This window comes from Anser anser, assembly GCF_964211835.1.
Source record: "Anser anser genome assembly, chromosome: 3".
NCBI lineage: Eukaryota > Metazoa > Chordata > Aves > Anseriformes > Anatidae > Anser > Anser anser.
Genome location: NC_139722.1, coordinates 87,767,505 through 87,785,059, shown reverse-complemented (window position 1 = coordinate 87,785,059; position 17,555 = coordinate 87,767,505).

The window sequence follows — 17,555 nt, the reverse complement described above, 5'->3', positions numbered from 1 at the left end:
GAGCGATCCCTCTAGCTCTGCTGGCTACGATTTTGCACACTGCTACCAACTAGGCCATAGCAACAGCTAACAACAGGGACTTCTCTCCTTCCCCTCCTGCCTGAATGCTACGTACTAAAAACAGATGCTAATTGCATGCTTCCAAAGAAAAAGAGAAAGAACGAGCTGGGGTGACTCAGGACATATTCCCACTGTTGTGCAAGGAAAAACGGTATTTAGATATGTGGAGATACGCCTGTGGTCGACTGTGGCTTGTTGGGGGCAGGGGACGAGTGTGCATGTGCACACAAAAACTCACAGGCACCACCCTGAACTATTTTAACTCTTGGAGACAAAAGTGGTGATTATCTACTGTCTAAGTTGTTAGCAAATGACTATTCAATGCCACGGGGGGACAAGCTGAACTCAGTTGACAAATAAAGAATGGGATAATAAACAGAATTTTATGTGTTTCTTTTGAAGCATAAAACTTACTACAAATTACATGTCATTAAACAAAGGCATAAAAACTTATTGAAAAACAGAGGGTGGCAACACTAAGACAAAAATGTAAATGTGACTCTGGTGCATATATTTTTACCTGAGGGAAATCAATGCCTGTGAAAACACTCAAGACAAGAATGCCTATGAAAATGAAAACATTCAAGGCAAGAATTTATTACCCTACAATTATTTTTTTTTTATTCTGTTCTCCAACATCCAGTCAAGTGGTAGGAATGCAGTGTTTTGAAAGCAGTCGCTCTTCTTCCAGTGACTGTAAGCATTGACAAGGAACTTGGGGCAGCATTTCGAAACTTACACCTCAAGTCAGACACTTAAGTTTATCATGAGGCATCTAAATAGTTAGCATCATCATCTTAATTAGTAAGAACTGAAAAAATGAATGGGAAACTTCTTTAGAAATGCTAGCTGAAGTTGTTTATACACGATTTCCAAGCACCAAAGCTTGACCTCCTGTCTATAACCTTCTCATGCCGTCAGTTACTTTAGTGGGAGGGATTGTGAAACTTGACTTGTTACATGACATCACATGCCACAGCTATGGTTTTTGTCACCGGGAAACTCTGTATGCTGTAGTCAGGTTATTAATTAAGAAATAGTTTTTCTGCCCTCTGCTGTGACTTACATCCATACTGGGCTTTTAGCAAACATTGTTCCAAGCAGTTAGTTTCTCCAACCTCTCTTATAAGTATTTCCTTGATAGTCTGAGTAACAAAAACCATCATGGAAGGACAAGTCTGGTTTCTTTGGTATGTTCATTCCTTGCCTCATGTGATCTAAGTTCTCTCTTTAGGGCATCCCCTTCACCTTTTAGACAGACATAATTCGTCTTCATTAAGCAGCTAATAAGCTTGTTTATGCGGACTGTAGGTGGCTAGCAAGAAGGAGAGCTATTTTTACAGCCACCAAAAAATGAAAATTATGGCTCTTGACACCCCTTAGTGACAAAAGCCTTCCAGTATGCCCAGAGAAATTGTGGATGCCCCATCCCTGGAGGTGTTCAAGGCCAGGCTGGACAAAGCTATGGGCAACCTGATCTAGTGGGTGGCATCCCTGCCCATGGCAGGGGGGTTGGAATGAGATGATCTTCAAGGCCCTTTCCAACCCAAGCTGTTAAATGATTCTGTGATTCTGTGAGGTCTCATTTGTTGCAGTGGACTGTCAGATTCATTGCTAGATGTTATATTACCCTACAGCTCCAGCCTCCGGGTTACAATATCCTCCAGTAAATCCTCTAGACCATACAGGACTCTACCGCCAGGAAGAAGCCAGGAGGGAAGTAGGAGCAGGAGCTGTAGATTGGAGGCAGCTCTCCGGGCTCTGCAGCTGCAGGAAGAAGCCTGTGGTAGTCAGGGCCAGAAGAGCAGTAGCCAGAAGAGCAGTAGCAAGCAGCTACTTGCCAGTGGTCACCAAAGAGCCCCTGATGAGACTGCAGTTGTGAGACCACAGCTTACTGCTCTGTGGCTCTGCATCACAGGGTGCAACTGTCTGTGGAAGGAAGGAATGACCTTCATGTTGGGCAAAAAAAACCACGCTTATTTTCCTATAATTCACTGTCCTGTTGGGGCTGGGTATGAAGGTGTAATCTGTACAATTACGATAATTGTTATGACAACTGTGCCCTGAATATTTCTAGGCAATGTCTCTGTCAGGCCTAATGAAGGCCTCCAGTTTGTCTGCACGTGTACTTTTGGGGAATGCTGGTGCAGATGGCACATGTGGAGCCTGATGAAGAAACCAGGATAACTTGCTTCCAAACTGCTAGCAAATTCAGGGCAATTGCAGGCACAGTCAACAGGCAAAGAGCTCTCTCTGCTGGTAGGGCTTTGTGGTATTTTGGAGTGTTGTCTGTATTGTCCTGTCTTTTTAAAGCTCTAGATGCTGTTGTCAGGATGTTACCTGTGAATGTGAGCTTTTGTCAAAAAGGAAAACAGTAATTTAAAAGCAACGATCTTCCATATGGTAAAGAGAAGCTTGAAAAAGTAAACCCTACATGTCCCCAAATCATGAAGAAGCAAAAGCAACACATTTATTAATTTATTTATTGAGGTTTACAATTCTAAATCCAGTTTTTGGTGGACACCCAGCAATGGGCTCAGTTTCACTCATTTGTTTGGCTTGCCCTGCGCACGTCCTATCACAGGAGAGCCAAGTCCAACTTTGTTTCTCTTACCAGTACTGCTGGAGCAAGATGGTTTGCCTCTGTGAAGCTCATGTTTACACTGGCTGCATTGTGGCCCCTTTTTGTGGTTCCTTCCCTCCTTCTGGCCAAATACTTAAGTTTCCAGTGCCTGAATGGGTGAGTGAAAGGTGAGATGGCAAAGAGAGGAGTGTTGGGAAAGAGGAGAGAAAATGGAGAGGAAGATGAAGCAGAGAGATCAGGAAGGGGTACAGAAGTCAAACACTTTGTCTGATTGAACCTCCAGCACTTCCAGACAGAGGTCTCTCAGAGCTCTAAACAATTTTATTTTTGTCTGGTTACTATAAACTGATAAACAGGAAATGTGCTAGAGCAATAAACAAAGGACAGGAAAGAGGAAGCACCACTAATCAAACAGGAACACAGCCTGTGAACGCAAAGGAACAAACAACAGTTATGTTTTGCCCCATTATCTCTCAGGATTGAGAATAATAGCAAAGTACACTTTCGGTTACTGTGATAAAACAAAAAGAGACACAGTTCTCGTAAGACAGATGCAAAGATCAATATATCAGAGACATTATAGGGCCTTGTTTATTGCCAGGAAAGAGGATGGAGGCTCTTGGCCTTGTGCAAATTCTAGCTGCTGTTCTGTTTCTTACACAGGAGAGCTTTACAAGCCTGTCTGTGTATGAATCTATAACTTCCCTACCTTATATCTGTCTCCCATCTTTTGCACACGTTTGCATCAAGAGATTGAACCTATATTGGCATGAAAATATATACTGCACTATGCTGTTGTCAAAGCTGGGTGTTGTCAATGCTTGTGCTGGCTGGAAAGCAAAAATACAACTTCTCTCATGTTTATGTACATATATTTTTATATACATACACATATATTTATATACGCTTTATGCATTTTTAAATTCTTCTTCTTATTTTTTTCTGGGAACATCCTATTTCCAGTGTTTTAGTTTTACTCCAGGGCTAGGGAGTATCTTTTAATGTCTCATTTGTTCTTTTTTAGTTTGTGTGTTCTGTGTTGTAGCCACAAAACCCACTTTAGAAAACAGACTGTTTTCAGTACATAATCTTTAGTAAAAAAATAAGTCTTAGTGTTCCTCTAATTGTTGTTGCATGACGTTCATCCTGAAAAACAAAACTGCTTTCTTGGAAATACTCTGTTACAGTTTTCATCAGATTAAGACTCACTTAATAATCCCCTGGCTTTATGTTGCACCTAAAACACAAAGGTGAATAATGGAGAATTGTTTGTCTTTACTATCCACAAACAGGATATTCATAAATAAAATGAGCAAATGAGCAAATGCGCTACTAGTGGATAAAAGCTAGCAGCACCTGAAGTATCTGATTGTTCTGCAGTTAGGTAACTTTGACATTAATGACCTAGATACTGAGGCAGATTGCATCCTCAGCAAGTTTGCAGATGGTACGATACGAGGAGGAATGGTTCATACACCAGATGGGTTTGGTGCCATTCAGAGGGACTTTGACAGGCTGAAGAAATGAGCCAACAGGAACCGTACAAAATTCAAAAAGTGCAATGCACAGTCCTGCCCTGGAGGAAGAATAACCCCACGCGCCAGCGCATGCTGAAGGCTGGCTGGCTGGAAAGCAGGCCCTGAGGACCCCAGCAGACTACAAGTGAGCCAGCAGTGTGGTGGTGCCCACTGAAAGGCCAAGAGGCAATGGGCACACACTGAAACACAAGAAATTCCATTTAAACATAGGAAAAAACTTTTTTAGTGTAAAGGTGATCAAACACTGGCACAGGTTGCCCAGAGAGGTTGTGGAGTCTCCACCTTTGGATATATTCCAAAACTGAGCTGGACAATGTCCTGAGCAACCTGCTTTAGCTGGCACTGTTTGAGCATGGAGGGTTGGACTAGGTGATCTTGAGAGGTCCCATCCAACCTCAGCATTTCTGCGATCGTGTAAAAAAAATCCAAACAAGTAATAATAATAAAAACCAAACAACAAAGAGGCTGAAGATTAAAATCATCGGCAACTCACAGTGAAGGACAAAAAGGGGAATATTCTACAGAGCACCTCTGACTTCCTTGTTTCTGAAGGTACCCAAAAAGCCAGTAGATGCTGCTGAGTGGAGGTGACTGGAGAGCTGACATGACCAAGGACCAAGCAGCTGAGGGAGTGCTCTGAGGTTTCCACCTCCAGACACTGCAGATGGCTGTGCCAGCAGAACCGGGAGGCACTTGGTGAGGAAACCTGTGGGTTCTGGAATGAGAGAAAAGAAGTGCAGGTGGAGTCTCAGCAGGATGTTTGGAGAGGGATTACATGCTGGCACAGTTGCACGTAGGGATGTGGCTGGCTCCCACTGTGTGCCTCAGTCCTCTTAGTGCTCTGACTGAGTACAGGTTTGTGTCCAGCCCACATGGACGCTGAGCTTGGACCTGAGAAGCGGCATGGATCCAGCATGAGTACTTTCTCTTTGAACTCTACTCATCGCCTGCTTCTCTGACTTCTCCCAAATGGCCTTAGATGGTGATCCAGTTCCTACCAATCCTGACAAATTCACTTTGATACTCCTCAAGGAGCCCAGCAAGGATAGCTTTGGAAAGCTCCTACCCGACATAAGGATGGCAGAAGGATGGGCTGAAACAGATCCGTCTCCCTTGCCTGTTTTGTGTCTCCTTGCCAGTAAATAGCCCTGCAGAGGACTGCAGAAAAGGATCTAAACAGGGTTAACACCTGCCACCCACATCACCTTCCCATGCTGCAGCAAAAAGAAAGGTGTCAGATACGGTTTCAGCCAAGACGTAGGTATCTGCAGCTTCCAGCCTAGCCAGCAGTGGACTGTGCCTGAGCTATATTCCTCCAGCTCTGATGGGCTGTGAGCACATTCTCTAGACCTGCATCTTCCCTGCAGATGCCCCAGCTTCTGTCAATAGACGTGCCTGTAACCAGCATCAGGTGACTTCAGGTGTTGGCTGGCTTCAGCACATTTAAGCTGTCAAACACAGACTTTGTTCGTTAGTGTCTCTCCCCACTGCACATTCTGATTGTCATCCTGTTTTGTGTTCCCAGCAAAAGCTGTGGCAGAGTGGCGTGTGTGGAGGAATAACAGGCTCAGAGCGGACAGCTAGTTCCTACGTTACAGATCTTTTCATTAGGCATAGGGCCCAGTCAGTGCAGGCAAATACAAAGTAATTAAGCTAATTAATTTGTGTATTAAAGGACCCGTAATTGCATAATAACCCATCCCTAGTAAAATGACAGCAACGAGGCAAACATCAACTTTTGCCTATATGAAATAACACTGAGGTCATGAACAGCAACATGAAGTGTGGTAAGAAGGGCAGATCTCTCACCCTGGGCATACAAAATGATACACGTGAATAATCTAAATAGCACAAAACAGAATTGGCATGTATAAAAACACCAAATTTGGCTGTGTTTTAGAAAGCTGCTAATTGTCTATGATTGTCAGGCACATAAGCCGGTTCTGCAGCTTTAGTAAAGTGGCACATTTTCCCTCACAGCATGGGTTGAACCCTTGCCTTATCTGCTAAAGCTTCTGATACTTTATTCTTTTTCACACACTAAGTGCGGAACACAAGTATGAATAATTTTGGTAATAATGGTATAGCGTTCACACAGGCCAAGCACACAGCAAGCAAATCCTTTATGCAGCCCATTTCTCCTCACTGTTATGAGTAAAACTATTTAAAGTTTAATCAGTCTTGGCTAGGCTCTTGTTCTGATGTCTAAGTGAAAATAAAATGAGAAATCTTTAATGAAAAATTCCCTAAAGATGTTTTGTGCCACTAAGCTGATACAGGTGCAATGCACCAGCTTGCTAAAGCAAATTGCTCTGGCTTTGAAAACCTGAGACATTTATTCCCAAGTCCAGATTTTAAAACCTTTAAAAATCAAATGTTTGAAGTAAAAACCTGGGAATAAAGCAAACCAAATTCTGCAGAAGTTAGTTTTGGCAAAATTAGTAAAGAAAGCAGAACAAAATAAAATGTGATCAAGGGAAGGGGAAATCCACAAACATAAAGGCACTCACAGTGTGATTTTTTCAAAGTGGGATTTTCACCAAAATCTTTGCATCAACTGAAAACTTGATTAAAACATACATCTTGAAAGGGTTTAGTGGACAGGACTCTTGTTTATTATGTGAGACTGTGATGTCAGTCCAGGTGGAGGCTGTAATGAAAATAGTTATATGATTTCAGTCCAGTTTCTTTGAAGGTTAACCCAACATCACAAAACTGTCACGTAATGTAACACCCATTGGCACTGCCAGGGTTGCTTCCATCTCTAAAGCCCAAAGACTGCATGGAGGGTATGTAAGCTGACCTGCAAATTGTGGGATAGTGGCTCAGTAAATGCAGGTTAAAATCTTTTGATGCTTATTATGGCTACTTTGGAGAAGATGAAAGGCCAGGTTTTCCAGAAACAGCCGTGTGTCTGTCCTGAGCATGAAAAATATTCTCCGGGTGAGAATGGGTTCAGTGTGAGCACAAGCAAATACCTGGGTGCTCCTGGCATTCAGGCCAGTCCTGAGCGCTGTGCATGCTCATATCACACATGAAAAAGGAAAAAGGAAAGCAAACAGCATCTCTTTAGGAAATATGCTAACCCCAGAATGCAGAAGAGGACAGAGGGGAATTCAGGTGAGATTGGAAACTGGCCCACATACCCTCTCAGCTTGGCAAGATCTTTTATGACAAGCTGATGAGAATCTCTGGAAATCCTCTCAGGAGGTCCCAAGATAGATCTGAAGCAGCCTTCAGAATCCAAACACCTCAAAAACTTTCTTCACTTGAGTCTGTTCCTGAAGAAGATATGGGAGGAAGAAAGAAAATCCTAATTTTGCCTTGAAATAGAGTAAAGAGGGTAATTTTTTTTCATGACAGAAGAGCTGTGATATGCTGCCTCTGCCTGTTGCTGCCTGGAAAAACAAGTCTGTTAAACTGTGTTAACGCTGGCTGTTGCAGCTTCACCCAGGCTAGGGGAATTGCAGCAAATGACCTTCCCTGTGGATTTGCCCCTGGTGCTTAGGGAACAGTCACACACGCAGACAGCTGCCTTTACAAGTGCTGGGGTATGCACTACGGCCGTAGCACAGAACTTGCATTAAATGCAGCCCTGCGCTAGGTCTTCATTCCAGTGTCTTCAGGAAGGAAACGTCTCTTGCAAAGCAGGCGTCTCAGATTTCCAGCTCAAGCTGCCAAATGGGCTGGGTGGGTGCGGTGTGCTCTCTCAGCTCTCCCTGTCCGTGTTCCCTCCCGTGTCCTGCAATAACAGCTAGCGGCACAAAGGGGATCGCCCCTCCCAGTTAGTACCTGGGTACCTCATCAGACATGACGTGAGGAGAGCTGTGAGTCTCCTGAAGCTGAAATGCTGATTGCAAGGCCAGTGGATGGTGCTAAGGGGAAGAGCAAAGCTCAGGGGCAGGCGAGGACCTACCTCCATCCAATGCTGGATGGAAGCATTCGCATCCACTATTCACCGCCGCGTGCTTTTGCTGCGGCACCAAAAGCAAGTCAGTCAGTCCCTTTTCACATGAAGAGGGTGCCGTCTTGCTTTTCCCGTCATGAGAAGGGTGTTGGTTATTCTACAGACATTAAATGTCCCTTTTTTGGGGGCAGACTCTCCTGTCTGCAGCAGTAGGCTGCAGTAGTCATGTGGCCGTCGGGTATCAGGAGGAAACACCTTTGCAGGGAGCACTGTGTGCCTGACCCTGTGACAGCAATATGGAAAATGCCTGAAGCAGCGGACCTGCAGGCACCATAGGTCAGCTAAGAGCTTGTTTAAGGACTCAGAGGTATAACAGCACAGGCACACCAGCACTGCAGCAGTTACGGCGTGCTGAGAGGCAGAAGAGCAGGCAGCGGGCAGCTCCAGTGCCTCCTCAGGTGGGTGCATGCCGACAGCAGCCTGGGGGTTTGAGGTCTGAGTTCAGGTAGAGAACAGGGCAGGCCGGGGCCTGAGTCCCTCCAGGGGCTCGATGAGGATTTTCTGGATGAGTGAAAGAGAAATCGTGCTTTTAGTGAAAAAAAAAAAAATAAATAGTTACAAGTCTCTGTGAGTTCTGCAAAGCAGACACAGTCACAGGCCCAGGTAGCATCTCCCGGCTCAGCCCTCAGAGGCAGCTGTACGCACTTCTGCCGCTGCACTCGCCTGTGCCTGAGCTTGCTGGGTGCTCACAGAGCAGCGTTCAGCACATTCAGACCTCAACCAGCCCCAAAATGCACAGCTCTGGATGTGTTTTCCTGCTCCAGTTTTCCCATCACTGGGGCAGTCTGTGGCTCTGGTTTGTAAAACCTTGCATCAGAAGAAACCGTGCATTAGTTCCTTCCTTCTGCTTATGTTTGTTTTTCTCCTTCTGCCAACATGAGCACCCAGCCAGAAAGAACTCCCCTGAATGACCATCTAAACCTGCCTCCACCTAAGTAAGTTACCGCTAAATTCCGCTGAGCGAGCATTTTTGCGTGGCACACAAGGGACACAGGTTTGCCCAAGTGGCTGGAACAATCCAGGACTACAGGCGATTGCTGGTGGCCTTGCCGGTGGCCTGGGGCACAGCATGCTCCAGAGGATCGGGTCAGCCCGAGGCTGACGCAGTCACGAGGCTGCACAAAGGTGCAATGCTTGGTCTTGGGTCCCAACAGACTCTGCAAGTCCAGGGACACACAGCACATGCCCTGCTAACAGACACAGAATAGCGCAAATATCGAGGCTTTCCTTAATTCAGCAGCCTTGTAAATGTATGACTGCTGATACAGATATTCCACAAATGTTATTTATAACTAGAAATTTTCACGGAAGTATAGAAAGGGTTAGATTGGAAGGGACCTTCAAAGACCACCTACTCCAACTTTGAATCATGAATAAAAGGGTTCCCATGTGAAGCCCAAATGCTGTAGACCATATGCTCACTAACCCCCAGATCATCATCTCTATAGAAAAGGTGAAACCAATGTCTTTTTTTTTTTTTTTTTTTTTTTTCTGATGGTGATTTATTAACAGGAACAATGGCAGCGTACCACTTGTGCTATGCCCAGGCCAGGGTGCAAGTAGCAAAGAGAGAGCGCTGGGCACAGGGTATCTCTATCTCAGGAGTTCTCTGAGTCTTCTAGGGCCTCTAAGTTCTCCTTCCCCACAAACATTACTTTGTTGTTGCTTTCATATACTTATTTTTCTTAGCATCTAATAGCGGGTATCCATTTGCTTGACTTCTTGGAACGTGAATAGTTGCTGTCCTTAGAATGAACTATTGCTTTGTTAATCTATGCCAAATAAATTACTTTAAAAATTGAAATCTTTTTTCTCAAGGTAATTCTTTTTTTTATAAAAAATACATTTTTTTAAAATGTTCCTGATGTTTCTAACCTCATTTTTATGTTTCCTTTCCTTGAACTAATTGCTCATTCCTGACCAATTCTGTTTCCCAGCATGCTGCCTGAACATCATTACACTGTGGATGCATTCAGTTTTTGGAGAGTTACGCTATTCCCTTTTTATCGCTGCAGAAGGAGCAGCTAGTAACATACTGCTTTCTCTAACACTCTTATTCATAGAAAAACAGTATATTACTTTGGGGACCAACTCTCCTTTATTCTGGTTATTGATAGTATAGTCTGATATCCATCAACGAAGCATTTTATTCTGCATATCTCCATTTATAAGACAATAGAGTGGAGAATCAATGTGAACTTTAAAAAAGAATTGTTAAAATGTACAACCTCCTTTATATGTGATAGCAAGTAAAAGCCTCATGCAATTAAAGTACCAGTATTGGTTTGGTTTAGTTCCCAGATGTGCGTGTTTCATTTCTCTCTCTGAAGACCTCAGTCTGGCTCCGTATAGCAAGTCTGCTAAACACCTCCCCTGTGACATCCATGTTTCAGCAGAACTGCTTGGCTGCTGGAAGGATTCTGGAGTTTGTATGTTTTGCTGTCTGCATACTAAAAATGCTGCATGCTAGGCACTGACATCACCTTGTCCCAAATCCTATCTCTATGGTTTCAACTCTTCTACTTTCCCATGCTTATCTGAACCCCTCCAGCAGCTTGTTGGTTCAGCGGAGACATTTTTGACTCGTTTATTCTCAGTCTAACAAGCAAACACTGGCAATGTAGCGTGAGTGGATGGCTTTATTTGCTGAAGTCTGCCTTGCAGGGGAAGTTTATTGGCATATTTGAAGAGCTGAGGATGTTTTTGTAGTATAGAAGCCAAGCTGACCGAGATAAGACCCTGTGGGGTGGAACACCAGGGTATTTTCTATGTTTAGTTAAACTCTTGTATCTGTGAGTAATTTAACTGCTGATTATATTTTATTGAATACTTGTGATTCAGTTTTCTCAAGATGCTTATGAACATGGGGTTCTTCTTAGTCTAAGAGCAACCTACAGTCCAATGACAGGGTTTAAACCAAACAAAAAAACTCAAAAATCTCTCCTAAGACAATAGTTGAGATTCAAAAAGCCTATAAATGAATAGGTGTCCCAAAAGGAAGAGAGGGTGAAGTCTAGGAGAGTCACTGGCTTCTCCCAGAAATGGGCTAAGCAAGACAGAGACTGATCCAAAGCTTGTTGAAGACAGTGAAAGGACTCCCTTGCTCCAACAGGAGACTAAGGACTCTGTTACCCCCAATAACACCATGAAATACAGGGAATTGTGACCGAAATATTATGACATATCATGGTCATTTGGGGACAGGACATTTGGAAGGAGTTTCTTCTTTATGGAGAAGAGAGCTGGAATTTTATGTATGTGAGACTGTTTTTGCATAAACCTGTGGAACAGTAGAAGTTACCCACGGCAATCATTAGCTGAATACTAAGAGGATTCCTTGCTTTATTTTGTCTAGTCAAGGAAATGGAAAGAAACCACAAACATACAGTGCAAAATTACTTCCAAATTCCTGTCGTTGCTTGCGGAGCTGATGTTTATACAGTATGTGCAGTAGGCACGGTAGCATGTTGTGCATACAAACCATTGTGCTGTGACTGCTGCTCTGGTAGGACTCACTGCTCGGTTTGTAGCGAGCAGACAGCTAAGAAACATTCGCACTAAGCATTACTTCTGCTAGAAACAACCTTCAGTGTTTATGATGGTTACGAAAAGAATTATAAATACACCACAATTTCGTACAGTCTGAATATGAAATACTCCACAATTTACAAAAATATCAGTTCCATCATTTCCAGGAAATCTGCCCTGCATTTTCCTATTGACTGACACGACTGACTGTCACGACCCAGCTAACCCAGACTGTTTTCTTGTGGCACAGCAACACAGGCAAGCACAGAAACCTCTCCACTTTCTGTAGCAGACATTGTAACCATCCACATATGTGAATTGTGAAAACACAAATTAAATAACCTCCATAATACTGTGCTAGTTGTACACAGGATCTTTTCCTGTTCTAAGCTCTTCTCTTTTCCTAGGACCACAATTTCACGCTTTTTGTGTGCCAGCTTTAAAGTGCTACCTAAATAGAGATCCACTGGGGAAAGGAAGAGGGGAGCATTGCAATTGATGGGATTTTGACCAAGCCATCCACAGAGAACAAACTGAGAGTGGTTATGATGTAACAGGATACATTTGTGTTTGTAGATTGTAGTGTTAGTCTAAAGAACCTTTTCTAACTAAGATTGCTTTAAAAGGCAATCTATTCAAACTCTCAATTTTGCAATATCTCACTCAAAATTTGAAAAACTAAGTGTCTACAGATGCACTTCTGACTTTCATATATCTGCATGTAAATTCATGAGCACCCTTCTGCTACTTTAGAGTATTAACTAGAAGTATGCTACACAATGGTATTAAGAACATACAATTATTTCTCATGTTTTGCCTTTCTTTTCAGAAAATGGAAGTTTTATAATATTTTGGGGTATTTTTTGCCATATGTGCTATGTAAAGAATTGTGAAGAATATAATTCCAAGCACCAATTTTTTAAAAATTTTTTTTTCAGTTCTAGATCTAAGGTGTTTTTTTTTTTGTTTTTTTTTTTTTTTCTTTCAGATCTAAGGGATCGAGCAGCCAGCCAAGAAACACCACAAAGGAATGTGTTGAGGGAACAGTTCAGGTAGATGTTTTGGCGTGTTTCCTTCTTCTGCACCATTAAATTCTGAAGGACTGGGCTTGCCAGGACTCAGTGCAGCCTTCTATGTAAGTTACAGTCCAATGGGGCTCCCAGACTCGCTAGGTCCACACACCAGAAACCTGCCAGCAACACTGCTAAAACGTAACTCTGAAAACCAGGTGCAGTGGCAGAAGGCTGGTGTTCATGTGCTCACAGTATGCCCAGAAAATCCCACCCCAGCAGCCTCTTGGCGTTCACATTTTATCAGACCATTTTGAAGTCCCTTACAAATTAATACGTTCAATAAAAATATGCCTTTCATGGAGGTTCATGAATTTTGTTCTAGAAACATGGACTGCAGAAAGTTTTAATCTTCTTTTAAAATGCTTGAGAAATTCTGTAGTAATTTGTTCATTTTTTGATAGCTCTCTTGGCTTTTTCCCTACTCAGTTTTGCAAAATGCTTTCATAAAGGAAATAATTCATTACTGGTGGTAGCCCTTAGCACAGGCGTAAATGAGGGAGGGAAGTCTGACTTCCCCCTTGCTGGCAATGGCAGCACATAGGAAATCCTTGCCCAGTCCTCCCTCCCAGCAGTTGGCACAGGACACAGATGCAGAGCAAAAGGTCAGCGCCTGGGGAAGCGCTATATCTAAGGTGATTCCTATTTATTAGGGCTATACAAAAACATATCCCCTGAACTAATTAGGGAGACTGGCAGAGAAGGGAGTAAATTGCAGTTGAAAGGGAAGACAGGAAGGTGAGCTGATAGCGAGATCTCCCTGGCCAGAAGCCTGTGGGTGCTGCTGTCAGTGCTGCCTGCTTTCAGTCCCGCAGTGGACTGCAGGCTGAGTTAAAGTCTGTCCTGCCCATTGAGGGCCATGATCTGCACAGGGCCATGATTTCAACTTTAAGAAACTTTATTCAAAAGGAATGATCTTGAGCAAGAGAAAGGGAGAGGAATAACAAAGCGCTCTCCTTAGAGCTATCGAAAAGGTCGTCCAGGGAAGCAAATATAGACCAGGGGGCTCTGAAGTACTTACGGGTTCTCTGTTAAGTCTGCTACAGGGAAGAGCAAATACTTTTCAAAAGAGAAAAAAAAGATCCTTTCTTATAACTCTTTCCTTGACATCTAAGCATGACTTCGTCTTATGTTTGGAGTGACAGAATGAGGTTTTTCCTATTTTCACTGAACCTCCAAATTCTTAGTGATAGAAAACTGTCATGTTTAAGCTTTTCCCAGTGGCTTGTTTGGTCTTTAGCTTTACTGGTTCAGTCCTGATTCTATAGTCTCTGTATGTAAAGCACACGCAGCACAGAGCTGTCTTAAATTTTGCCTGCTGTTCTTGCCATTAGGAGCGTGATTTCAGTGATGAATGTTTATAACACAGCGTGAGGAATTTCATCCTCCCCTGGTAAACTGTGTAGGAGATTGCCTTAATGGACAAAGAAAAACGTCTGTTGGACTGTAGCCAGAAGCTTGAACTTGCTTACAAAGAAGAAAACGCATGTTTAACTTTCTGATATTGTGTACAGAAGACACCTTTAAAAAAAAATATTCACCTCTCTTCTCACAACCTAAAATGGAACCAGTGAAAGATGAATGTGTTTTTCACTGTTTTATGGCAGATCACTTAGTTGTGACAAGTTCAATGCTGCCTCTTGACCAGATGTCTTACAAGGCTGTCCTGCTTCTACAAATACCTCTAGCTGGGAAAATAAATTACAGATGACTGAAAACTTAATGAGAACTAAAAGGTATGAAAAGGGAAAGTGATAATAGGCCTTATTTGCAGGTGTAAGGCTTCTGATATGAATGACAGATCAAAAGCTGCAGCCCGGTTTTAACTTCCTTGAATCCTTTGCTTGAGTTAGCCTTGGGACCTAAATTCAGCGAGCCATGATGTTAGTTAGACTTATGCTTGTGCAGCTTGTTTAAACAGGGCCTGAGTAAAGACTTCAGGATCTGCGCTGTTCTGAAGTCTGCGTGACACAGTGTTCTGGGCTTGAGTTAAATTCACTGTCAAGCAGTTTCTCCTCTACAGGGAAAAGAAGCAGAATTGCCATGTGTTGTCTGGGTAATCTATTATGTTGCATTTACTGCAAAGGAAATACACGGGCTCAGAGCTATATTGAAGTACAGCTGCTTGCAGGTAGGAAGCCTAAAAATATTCAGGTTGAACAGTTGCTTAGCTTTTCACTACTTGCTTAAAAACTGTAGATGCCCAGTGAAGGAGAGTTTCAAACAGGATCCAAGCATCACTGATGGAGCAGGGTGTGCTAGCGTCTTTATCAGTCTGAAAACTGGAGTTGAGAACAACTAATTGCCCTGTGTTTACTGCCCTCACTCACTGATCTGTGCTAAATATCCAGCACCTGTATCTCCATGGAAGACAGTATGTGCCAGGAATAGAAAAGCCCAGCAGCCACAGCCCCCTGGAGCTGATGGGTCCCTTCCACCTCTGTATCTCGAAAAGGGAAGAGGGGATGCCTCTGTTTCCTTGGATCACCTTACCCCTGCTGCTGCTTCTGGGCTAGAGAAGGATGGTTGCTCCTTCTGCTGTTGGCATTGCCTCTGGTGCTCTGGGAAAGGAGACCATCTGCTTGGTCATCAGAGTGCTGGAGAACCAGATTTTATCCTCCACATTTCTGGAAAAGACTATCTGTCCAAAGTTGGATCATACTGGAAATGTGGGCTTGATCCTGGTTCCACCCCGCAGGTTTGCAGGCCACTTGACCAATGGTAGTTTCCTTATAGCACTGTCAAGGAGCCCAGAAAGCACGCAAGCTGCTGACATAGGAAGCCAAGTATGCCTTGCAGGGGAAGCAGGCAGCTTGGGATCCTGCCTGGCTTCTGTCAGAGCCAACGCACTACTCAGAAATCTGTCAATTACAATTTGTTTTTGCTTTTTTCCCCAATGGAGAAATGTACTGTCAGAATTTTCCAGCGAGCTCTGCCCTGTGTTGTCACCGTCTTTCCAGAAGAAAATGGCAAAAAGGCCAGAGAGCCTTGCAGAGTGAAGGCACAGGGCCCTGGGAAACCTAGCATTACAACTGGTCTGTAATGCTGGCTTCTGCAACGCAGCTACGAATACACTTCTGAAATGTCAGATATTCCCTCCAGAATTAAATATGTCTGTTCACTCACGTGTGACCGCCAAAACAATGCAGGTGCCTTGCCCAGGACTTTAAATAATGGCTTTATTGCAACACTGTAATCATCTGATAGAAAGTTCTGCTTCTTAGAATTCTAGAATTAGTTGATGTTCTTTGAGCTGAAAAGGAAAGTAAATTCTCCCGATATTTTTTTCCCAGGAAGAAGAATATGCCTCTTTTATTAAACATCCAGTTGTTTAATAACTCACGCTTGTTACCTCCTCTGACTGAGACGCATTTATAGCTTACATGAACAATGGCATCTATCTGAAGTATGCAAAGCTACCAAAATTACTGGGCCCAAGAGTACTAGCACTGAAGCTGAGCTTTTGAAATGAATCCGAATGTTGCTCCTGATAAGTAGTATTGTTAAAGTGTAATTGTGACTTAAGCTTTCTCAGCTTAAGCAACAAATCAATTCTCATGCTATTTCTTTACATGGCAACCCTCCATGTACTACTCTTTTCCATGTATTAGAAAGTGAAACACAATGGAAATAGGAAGCTCGTGCTTAGTGCACGTTTTTCAGCTCCTTGTGGTACTTAGAAGTAGATATTACAAAGAATACCAACTAGGACCTAAGTACCAACTTGACTTTTTAAACGTAAGTGTCTAAAACCATGCTGTTTTGCAGCTTGTCTTGAGCTTACTTCTATGCTTTACCGTTAAACACTGATTATGGTCTTAGTGCCATCACAGATAAAGACTTCCATTGCCTCAAAGGGATTAAAGTATAAAAAGAGACATAGATAAGAAAAAATGCACAGAGAAATCCATGTTTGTTTAGAAATAATGGTCAAGTTTCTTTGCTGCACCAAACTGCTGTTCGGCACAACTTTTTGGGAGAAGGCAGCCAAGATAAGCAGGGAAGCTGTCACAGCGTTGTGATTTTCTGCTCATCCTCCTGTTTCAGTTCAAAATAGATTGCAGGACATCTTGCCAAAGGTTGAAACTAAAGTCACCTTTTTTAAGACCAAAGAGAAAATGATGGCCACATGGGCTAACCTCAAATATATTACAATCCAAATATCTTTCTCCAGTAATTTCCATGACAAGGATTGTCTTGCAATAGGCAGAGGTCAGTATAGACTAGGTATATAAGAGCAAGCGTCAGAGTCACCTAGAGCCTGAAGCAGATGGATGCTGCTGTCCTACTTAAGGATCTGTTGCCCTTTGAAGGTGCCTTTCTCTACGCAGAAGTTAGAGAAAGCCCATACCTATGTACCCTAGTTACACACTTAAATTCAGGAGGAAGGAATCCAGGTCACGGTCACCTTTGATGCAGAGACAAGCTCTCCAAGCCTTTAAAATTTTACAGACTTTTTCTACCTTCCTTTATTTCTTGCTTCTTTGGTTTTACCTTAGGTTTTTACTTTTGATGATTCTGCTTTTATTTGGTGCTTCTGTTCTACTGTTTCCCTTTCTCTTTGATATTTTTTTCTAAGACTCGAAGGACAAAATACTCAGAGCTGAATCTTTGTCAAGGGCCAGCCTACACAGAGCCACACCATGAGAATTAACTCGTTTCAGATCTGCGCTTGAAACAAGAGCAAACGCCACTGAGAGCTCTGCTGCTCTTTTAACTAATGTATGAGATACCAGTTACTCTCCTGATGCAGGTGTTTTCAGGATACAAGCAGTTTAGTGCTGTTGTTCCTTTGTCCATGTGTATGG